Genomic DNA, 9,776 nt, shown 5'->3' with positions numbered 1-9,776 from the left:
TCCCTCTGTCTCCTTCTCTCTCCCTATCCCTCCCTCTCCCTCTCTCTCCCTCCCTCTCTCTCCCTCTCCCTTTCTCTCCCTGTCTCCCTCCCTCTCTCCCTGTCTCCCTCCCTCTCTCCCTGTCTCTCTCCCTCTCTCCCTTTCTCTCCCTCCCTCTCCCCCTCCCTCTTCCCCTTTCCCTTCCCTTGGAAAATTTGGTTAGGAGTTATTTTCGTGGTTAGCTCAGATGGGGAGAATGTTGTTTACAGGAATTTAAATTAATGCAATATTGATTGCACCCGGTGTTCCCATTAGTTTTAGGATTGACCTCTGTGTATTTTAAAGCTTTTACAAGTAACTCTTCCAGAATACTTTAGGACATTAAAAGCCATATTGGATGAATTCTCTTTTATCTGTCTCCTGGCAAAGAAATTAAGTGCATAACTTTTCCTGGAATTTCTTTTTTAAGTGTATGTTTGTCTCTCTCACTACACCGTTGCCCAGTCATACCTGTAGACAAACCATGCATATGATTACTCCTAAGAAGTGTATGAATGGACGTCCCCATTTGACTGCCTGAAGATGTGAACTTCCTTCTGTTTTACACGTGTGTGTGCACCCACCTGTGAAGGACTTCACATGCATTCTTTTAAAAGAAGTTAACAAAACTTTAGTATTTCAATACGATTAACCAAATATAGTGACACAAATATTCTATTTCAAAGGTGAATATAATTTAAATTAAATCCCCAGATTACCAACTCATGATTTAAGTGACTGATTAATTATTTTTAAAAAGTCTCATTACTGACACTAAAGTAGGTTTCCATGTTGAAGTAAGGGGTTACTTTTTCTGTGTTCCGGGTTAGTGTTACAATTGCATAGGAAACTGGCTGTTCAACTTGGATTTTTAGTTTCACTTTTAGAAACAAAACTAATTGCTTATTCCATATATTGAGGTTTCACTGGAGGAGGGACCATGGATGTTTGGAGGCTATCACGGCCTTATGCGTTAGCAAGCATTACTGTATGAAGACACTACTACTCATAAATGACTTTAACTGGTTTTTTATTTGGCATTACATTTTAGAAAATCCATTTTGTAAACCTTTTCTGACTTTTTAGTTATTTATAAATTTGAAATACATGTTTCTACTCAACAATATGCAAATGAAGTAGATTATTAAATCAGGTCAGTATAAGGAAGGTAACATGTTGAATTATATAATAAAGTTAATCTTCATCTATTTTTTCCTGACCAGAAAATATAAGTGGGCTTCTTGGCTTTGATATGCTCACATTTTCATACTCAGAAGGAATTTTTTTGAAGCAACTGCTGTTAAACAATTTAGAACTTTTTTTGTTGTGGCCGGGCACGGTGGCTCATGCCTGTAATCCCAGCACTCTGGGAGGCCAAGATGGGCGGATCATGAGGTCAAGAGATTGAGGCCATCCTGGCTAACATGGTGAAACCCTGTCTCTACTAAAAATACAAAACAATTAGCTGGGCGTGGTGGCAGGCGCCTGTAGTCCCAGCTACTTGGGAGTCTGAGGCAGGAGAATGGCATGAACCCGGGAGGCAGAGCTTGCAGTGAGCCAAGATCGCACCACTGCACTCAAGCCTGGGCATCAGAGTGAGATTCTGTCTCAAAAAATAAAAAATAAAAAATAAATAAAGATAATAAAAATAATTTAATAAGAACTTTTATTGTCTTTGCTGACTAAACAGAAATATTTGATTGCTACTCTAGGCCAGGCAGTGTGAAAGTTGCTATTGGAAATAGAGATGGGTAAGAAAGTGACCCTGCCCTCCAACTATGATTTTCTGGGAGATCATACACTGCAAAGCAGAGCATAAGAGCCAACTGGATATCAGAGCTGTACCTGCAAAACGTTTCAGCTTGGTCTCCTGGCAGCTCATTGGAAGGAGGGGATCAGTGTGTGGAAAATGAGGGCATGTTATCTGTGGAGCAGTGTCCAAGTTGGCACAGAGGATAGTGTGCTTGCCAGGTGATGAAAGCTGGTGATCACAGGCCTGAAGTGTGGATGGGTGCTGTTGGGGTGATGAGTGTTTTGCTCTACCTGGATTGGAGGCTCTGGGAGCTTTGTGGTGTGATGTGTGTCTGGAAGGGCGGGCTGGTCCATGATAGTAGATGAGGGGTTGTTGGGTTGGCTGTTTTATCTTCTGCAGGCTAAATTCAGAAAGCTTAGAATAGGCAGATTCCTTCAAGAACAGGTTATTCTGGTCATTGGATTTTCCCTTTTAATGCAACCATTTTTTTAACCTTTGTTCTCAAAAATGAATCTTTTGCTCCTCTTTTTCTGACCTAGAAAGTACAAAACAAAGACCAAGACTGATTCTACCATTCAGGGTTGAGGTTCTCACTACTTGAGTGCCATAGATTTGCTGGGTGTGACAGGCTTGCAGAGGACAGAGGGACAGGCGTGCTGCTGATCAGACCCCTAGGATCCCTTGTAGTCTAGGTCTGCCCACCTACCACCCTCCTCAGTGGCTCCTCCTCTCAGTCCTGCCTGTTTGAGCTGGGCCTGTCCCACTACCCAGTCTGAGTTCCAAAACTGAAGAACTTGGAGTATGATGTTTAAGGGCCTGTCCCACTGCCAGTTTATCATATGGTACAGAAGAGGGGCTCCCTTACTTATCTTCTCCACTAGGCTGTGTTAATCTGGAGGATTGGCGTGGCTGGGGAGACACATTTGTCTTTGTCTTCTAAGAGTCTAGCTTCATGCCTTGCACATAGCACATAGTGTGTGCTCAGCTGTTACTTGTTTAATACAAAAACAATGATAGCAATGTGTGCATTCAGGTTACTTGGGTATTTGTTCGTGTTTTTCCTGTGAGTTTTCTTTAGTTTATGATTTAATTAAAATCAACATTTGTGGTTTTTGAAAAACTCAACTTCATTTTATATGATAATTGAAATTAGAGGTTCAGGCAGGTGTAAACTTTTTAGTTGAAATATGATGTTGATTTTAACTCTGAATTTATCATTTCTGCTTTTTTTTTTTTTCTTTTTAACAAACAGGGAATTCCTGCAGAATTCATGTCACCTGAGAGTTTGGGAATTGGTTCTTCTGTATTATAGATCTGGCTTATCTGTTTCTTCCTAGTTAATAGCCAGTGACTTTCTATACCTTTTGTGGAATGGGGAAGAAATGAAGGAGGAAGGAAGGAGTTGGCATGTGGCAAGCCTGGTGTGGAGCAAGGATAATCAGATTTTTGTCCAGTGTTCTCAGCTTAACTTACTTTGTTTTTAGCTTTCCAGAGGGGTCAAGCAAGGAGTGAGCATCTGTGGCCTGAGGGGACCCCTAGGGCTTTGCCTCCTCTGTTGTGTACCAACACTGCTCTGGTGCCAGGTTAAGCCTGTGGCAGAGGAACAGGGCCTCAAATATCAGCAATGTCTGAATTCTACAGTCACCTCCAGGCCCACCAGCATCAGCAAAGAAAGTGAAATGTTAGTCTACTGTTACGGGGAAACGGAATGATGGGGCAAAAGAGGAAAGTAAGGATGAGGGGCAAGGAAGAAGGAATGTGAGAAACAGGACAGGCAGAGCCTAAAATATTACAAGTGCCAAATCTAGCTGTAAATCAAAAGGTGAGAACGTATGCTTAGAAGAAAGGATATGTTGGTGGAAGAGGATTTAGCCAGACTCTCTCCTGAGCTCTGGATCCACACCCTACTGGATGTCTCATAGGAACCTACTTTCGACTTGTCTTGATAGAATTCACTGTCTGGCCGGGCGCGGTGGCTCAAGCCTGTAATCCCAGCACTTTGGGAGGCCGAGACGGGCGGATCACGAGGTCAGGAGATCGAGACCATCCTGGCTAACACGGTGAAACCCCATCTCTACTAAAAATACAAAAACTAGCCGGGCGAGGTGGCGGGCGCCTGGAGTCCCAGCTACTCCGGAGGCTGAGGCAGGAGAATGGCCGTAAACCCGGGAGGCGGAGCTTGCAGTGAGCTGAGATCCGGCCACTGCACTCCAGTCCGGGTGACAGAGCGAGACTCCGCCTCAAAAAAAAAAAAAAAAAAAAATTCACTGTCTGCCTGAAGAACCACCTCAAACAGAGACCATGATTTCTTGGCAATATCACCATTATTCACCTAGTCGTTCAAGCCAAACACTTGTGAATAATGGTAGACTCTTACTTTCCCTGCTTTTCATGTTCTATGGGGTCATCATTTGTCATCTCACATGTTTCCTCCTCTATTATCTACTGTATTAGTCCACTTTCATGCTGCTGATAAAGACATAATGAGACTGGGCAAATTACAAAAGAAAGAGGTTTAATATGGACGATTTACAGTTCCACATGGCTGGTGAGGCCTCACAATCATGGCAGAAGGCAAGGAGGAGCAAGTCATGTCTTACATGGATGGCAGCAGGCAAACGGAGAGAGCTTGTGCAAGGAAACTCCCTTGCACACATATATATATGTGTATATATGTATATATGTATTCCACATATATATTCCATATATATATATGAGTTTATTAAATATTATCTCACATGATCACAAAGTCCCACAATAGGCCATCTACAGGCTGAGGAGCAAGCAGTCCAGGTTCCAGAACTGAAGAATTTGGAGTCGGATGTTCGAGGGCAGGAAGCATCCAGCATGGGAGAAAGGTGTAGGCTGGGAGGCTAGGTCAGTCTCTGTTTTCACATTTTTCTGCTTGCTTATATTCTAGCCACACTGGCAGGTGATTAGAATGTGCCCACCCAGATTAAGGGTGGGGCTGCCTTTCCCAGCCCACTGAGTCAAATGTTAATCTCCTTTAGCAACACCTTCACAGACACACCCAGGATCAATACTTTATATCCTTCAATCTAATCAAGTTGACACTCAGTATTAACTGTCACACTCCCCCTCATAAAACCATCAGATCTCGTGAGACCCATTATCACGAGAACAGCATGGGAAAGAGCCGCCCCATGATTCAGTCATCTCCCATGGGTCCCTCCCACAACATGTGGAAATTATGGGAGCTACAAGATGAGATTTGGGTGGGGACAAGATGAGATTTGGGTGGGGACACAGAACCAAGCATATCATCTATCTCATATTCATTTTGTTCTACTGAAATCCTTCCCATTCTTCAAAGCCTAGTGGAAACCTTCTCTGTGGTGCTTTTTCCAACTCTGTGATGGGTGTAATAATCAGCCTGCCTTCATTTTCATAGCATGTCATTTTTACTCTGAGCACTAACCTCAGTCTGTTTTGTGGAGAAATCTGTAGACAGAAGGGATTACAACAAGAAGAGGAGGTAGAGAGGGGAAGGCAAATTGGTCCTGGGCAAGGGCATCACTGAGTAAGTCCTTGAGAAAATCTGCGTGCACGTACTCACCATCCAGTGGTCGTCTAGCTCAGAGGACTGACTCATAACCAAATGGTAGTGAGTCTGAGCTGTAAATGACAAGCACAACTAACTTGCCATGAGAATTAAATACTTTAAAGACTCTAGGCCAGATGTGGTGGCTCATTCCTATAATCACAGCACTATGGGAGGCCAATGCGGGCGGATCACTTGAGGTCAGAAGTTCAAGACCAGCCTTGCCAACATGGTGAAATCCTGTCTCTACTAAAATTTAAAAATTAGCTGGGCGTGGTGGCACATGCCTGTGGTCCCAGCTACTCAGGAGTCTGAGGCACGAAAATTGCTTGAACCTGGGAGGCGGAGGTTGCAGTGGGCTGTGATTGTGCCCATGCACTCCAGCATGGGTGACAGGGCAAGATGCCATCTCAAATAGTAATAAAAAAGTAAATACTCTAATGTTCTTTCGATGTAAACAGCTCATTCTTCGTTGTTGTCAAATCACACAGAAAGTCCAATCATAATCAATGCCTACTTCATTAACCAGTTAGGAGAAATTATTATCTCAAGGCCTGGAAAAACTTGAAATGCATTTCCTCCCCACAGTCAGCCTTTAGGAGAAGTCACATAAGAATTGGGAAAATTGGTGCAGGGATCGGCACACTGCAGGGAGAATGCATGGGCTCCATGCTGAATGGCATTTCATACACCATCCATCTCACAATAAGTACTGAGCCATAAATTAGAACTTGACATACTCACACTTTGTCTGCTAGAGCCACCTTTATCCATCCATCTCTGTGAGCCCACTTAGTCCAGGAAGCCTGGATTTTAAAGTCCTGTGGCATAGGCTCTCTCTCCTTCCTTCTGAACAAGTCCAAACTTTTATTGAGGCTTCCTGGCATGACCTCTCCCTTTTTTTGATTGACACATTATTTCATTAATTGTATGTTATCACTTCAGTAAGGCTGATATCATGGTGGCCTGGCACCCATATTGTCTCCTTTAGGTGACTTTGTATGTCTAGATGCTGACGGATAAAGAGTCATTGCTTGGATTGAGTTGTGTCCCCAAGACCAAGTTCTTATGCTGAATCCCTAAGCTTTACATGACTATTGAAGATACAGCCTGTAGGAGGCGATTAAGGATAAGTAAGATCAGAAGCGTGGAGCCCTGATCCAATGGAACTGGTGTCCTCACACAAGAGAAAGAGACACCAGAGGTCTCTCACTCTCCACCATGTGAGGACACAGTGAGAAAGGAGTCATCTGCAAGGCAGGAAGTGGGTTTCTATTGTTTAAGCCACCTAGTCAGTGGTGTTTTGTTCTAGTCGCCTGAGCTGACTAACTCTGGTCTTTTAACACTTTTAGCCTCAGAGGACAATCTCATTGCTCTTCACCAAGACTTGTGGCTAAAGAGGAGGTGAGAGCACTATAGACTACTGCCACATACCAATATCGCCACACACATACACACACATGTGGATATATATGTATGGGAGTGTATATATATATGTACCTTTATATAGGGGTGTGTGTATACACACCCAGTTGTTTAGCAGTCAGTCTCTCTTGTTAGAGTAAAAGCTCTTAAAGAGTAGAAATGTCATTTTTCTTCTTCTCCCAGCCTTTCTGCAAACCTTGCTTATATGGTATGCATGTATATTGATTCATATTATCACTGTAGTTGGCTTTCCAGCCACTGCCAAAGGCCCGGAAAGCCATGAGAAATTTAGTTGCATTGGGGAAGGGTGATACATGGAGTCCCTAGGCGGGTAGGGCCCTAAAGAAAGGAGTTTCCAAGTGTCAAACTAAATGTGAAGAAGCTAAAGTTAAGGGAACTCAGAGGAAGAGGAACTTATTTTTTATTTTTTTTCTCCTTATCTGGTTTTTTTTCTCATTTTCTCCTCTAGTCAGCATTCTCCTAGTACTTATTTTATGAGACACTTTTAACGTGCATTGTAAAATCAGCTAAGTATTTAGAAAATACATATGGTCTATTCTGGTTCTTGCTGTAGGTGTTGATGGTGAAACTGGGATTAGACACAGACACTGGAAAAAATGGCCAGCAGTACCAACCAGTCTCTACTCAGTGCTAGATAACCCGTTGAGATAAGTGGGGGAGGTTATTCTGAGCAGGGTGGTCAGGAAAGGCTTGAAGAGAACTCCTTTTGAGAATGAGTAAGACTCAGATAGGCAGAGAATAATACAGAGTAGTTAAGTTTGTCTGTGGGGCTTGAAGAATATGAAGGTCTTAGCCTGGTACCTGGCAGTCACAAGCACCTAACAAGTGCTCACTGCCATGATTGTGGTGGTATTCATTAGTGTTTATAATTATTTTTAACATTGCTTATTTTTCAGAATGACATAGAGGTTTGGGGAATTTTAGTGACTTGCTTAATGTCATCCAGGTAGTAAGTGTCAGAGACAGGATCTAACTCCAGGACTGTCTGAATCCTGGGACTGTGCACAGAACTATGTGTATAACATGAGTTTGGAAGTACAATTCTGCAAATGGGAGAACTCAGAACTGGAGATCAAAAAAAGTTGATCACAAAAGGAAGACATTTATTTTTCTGGGTCCACTGTGTCCTTTTAAACACAAGGATAATTATCAAGATTGAATGGGCTCATTGTCATAGTCAATAACTAATAATTACGAAAGAAAGGATCATTCCCCCTTCCCATAATCCATGTAATTCCACAATGGGGTATGTCCTTCCCTGACATTTCATTTGGCAGTTGGAGTCGTGAATAACTAGCTTTGGCGCATGCTTACGTGGGTGAGTTGAGTGATTTAGAGAAGTTCCCCAGTGAAATATTTCCAGAAATTGCTTGGCAACTGCATAGTTTCAGGTTAGTGACCACAGAGGAGCAGAGTGAAAAACCACAGAGGAGAGGAAAGGACCTCCAGGTTGCAAAATTAAACAAGTACGTCAGTTTCTCTACACTTCAATGACGTAATTTTTACTATTTTTCTGTGATCTCGAAAGTCGTACCTCAACATGTGATGGTGTGTCAAGAGAGGCAGGTGTGTCAGCCACATCTCAGGGTCCATCATGGGCTCAGTCTCCCTGTTCTTCTTCCTTCCCTTCTTTCCTTTGCACCTGTTAAATGCCTGCTTGTGTTGATGCAGATCTAGACGCTAGGGAGACAGTAGTCAACAAAATAGAAAAAAGTTGCCTCCCTCATGGAGTTTCCACTGGGAAAGGTGGCATGCTATAGATATAATCAGAACATAAAGTGTCATGGAGAGAAAGCAAGCAGAGTAGGTGCTGGGGGTGGGAGGTGTTATCATTTTGTACAGAGTGGTCAGGAAGGACCTCTTCCGAGAAGATAACCTTCACTCAGAGATACGGAGGAGGTGAGGAAGTGGATTGCGTGCATAGCTAGAGAAAAGCCTTCCAGAAAAAGAGAAACAGCAAGCATAAAGGCCCCAGGATAGCAGGAGTGTCCCTGATGTTTCAGGAAGAGAAAGGAAGCAGTAAGGCTGGAGAAGAGGCAGTGAGGGGGCAATGGGAGGAGATGGCAGAGAAGTGAACAGAAACTACATCATGTAGGACATCATGTATCCTGCCAGGCAGCTCTAGCTGACCATCGCAACTGCCTAGTACACTGAATGAGTGGGATTCACAGGAACCCCATGGGCTCAATGCTGCATTGCTCATAGGGCAGAAGGAATTGGCAGCACACGGGCAGTGCTTGCTGTGCCTGCTGTAGACACTGGGTATGGCAGTAAGTCCAAGCTTTGCCTTGGACAAAAGGTATGGAGAAATGGCGCACAGGCTGCTGGGCTGTGTGCAGAGGGAAAATGGCACCATCCCGAGGCTTAGTCAGCCAGTCTCTGACTTTGTCCTAGTCACTTTCGGTGGGGAATGTTGGAGGGAGCTAAGAAAGGGAGTCAGATTACTGACCACCTTCATCAAATTCTTTTGATCCATTCTTCCCAAACACATAGGCTGTTTTATGACTATTACTAATATAATTAATAATAATAAAAAATAATAGAATAGCAACACCAATCTAGTACTACTTACTGAGGGTTTATGTGTAAGAACTCTGCTAATTTCTATATAAATATTATCAGACCACATCTATTTGGTTTCCTGTACATACAAAGAGCCCTCGCACAGTATCTGTCTGAGAAAAGGCTTTCAGTAAATACCCATTGAGTCATTTAATTATTCTAACAACCTGTAAGAATCTGTTTTGACCCATTGAGAGATGTTCCCATGTCTTGAATTTTAGGTATATTTTTCAAAGACAGAAAGCTAGAAAGTAGCAGAGGTTTTTATGGTTTTAGATCTAACATTTAAGTCTCTAATCCATCTTGAATTAATTTTTGTATAGGATGTAAGGAAGGGATCCAGTTTCAGCTTTCTACATATGGCTAGCCAGTTTTCCCAGCACCATTTATTAAATAGGGAATCCTTTCCCCATTTCTTGTTTTTGTCAGGTTTGT

General features: G+C 42.8%; 1 protein-coding gene across 2 annotated transcripts in view; it reads left to right on the top strand.

Annotated features, from left to right (window-relative positions):
• Positions 1-9,776, top strand: part of MCTP2 (multiple C2 domains, transmembrane 2) — a 194,614-nt gene that overhangs the window by 831 nt on the left and 184,007 nt on the right. The window lies entirely within an intron of this gene.

The sequence above is a fragment of the Colobus angolensis genome, unplaced genomic scaffold (genome assembly GCF_000951035.1).
Source record: "Colobus angolensis palliatus isolate OR3802 unplaced genomic scaffold, Cang.pa_1.0 Scaffold112, whole genome shotgun sequence".
Classification (NCBI taxonomy): domain Eukaryota; kingdom Metazoa; phylum Chordata; class Mammalia; order Primates; family Cercopithecidae; genus Colobus; species Colobus angolensis.
This window is presented reverse-complemented; position numbering and strand designations above follow the sequence as displayed.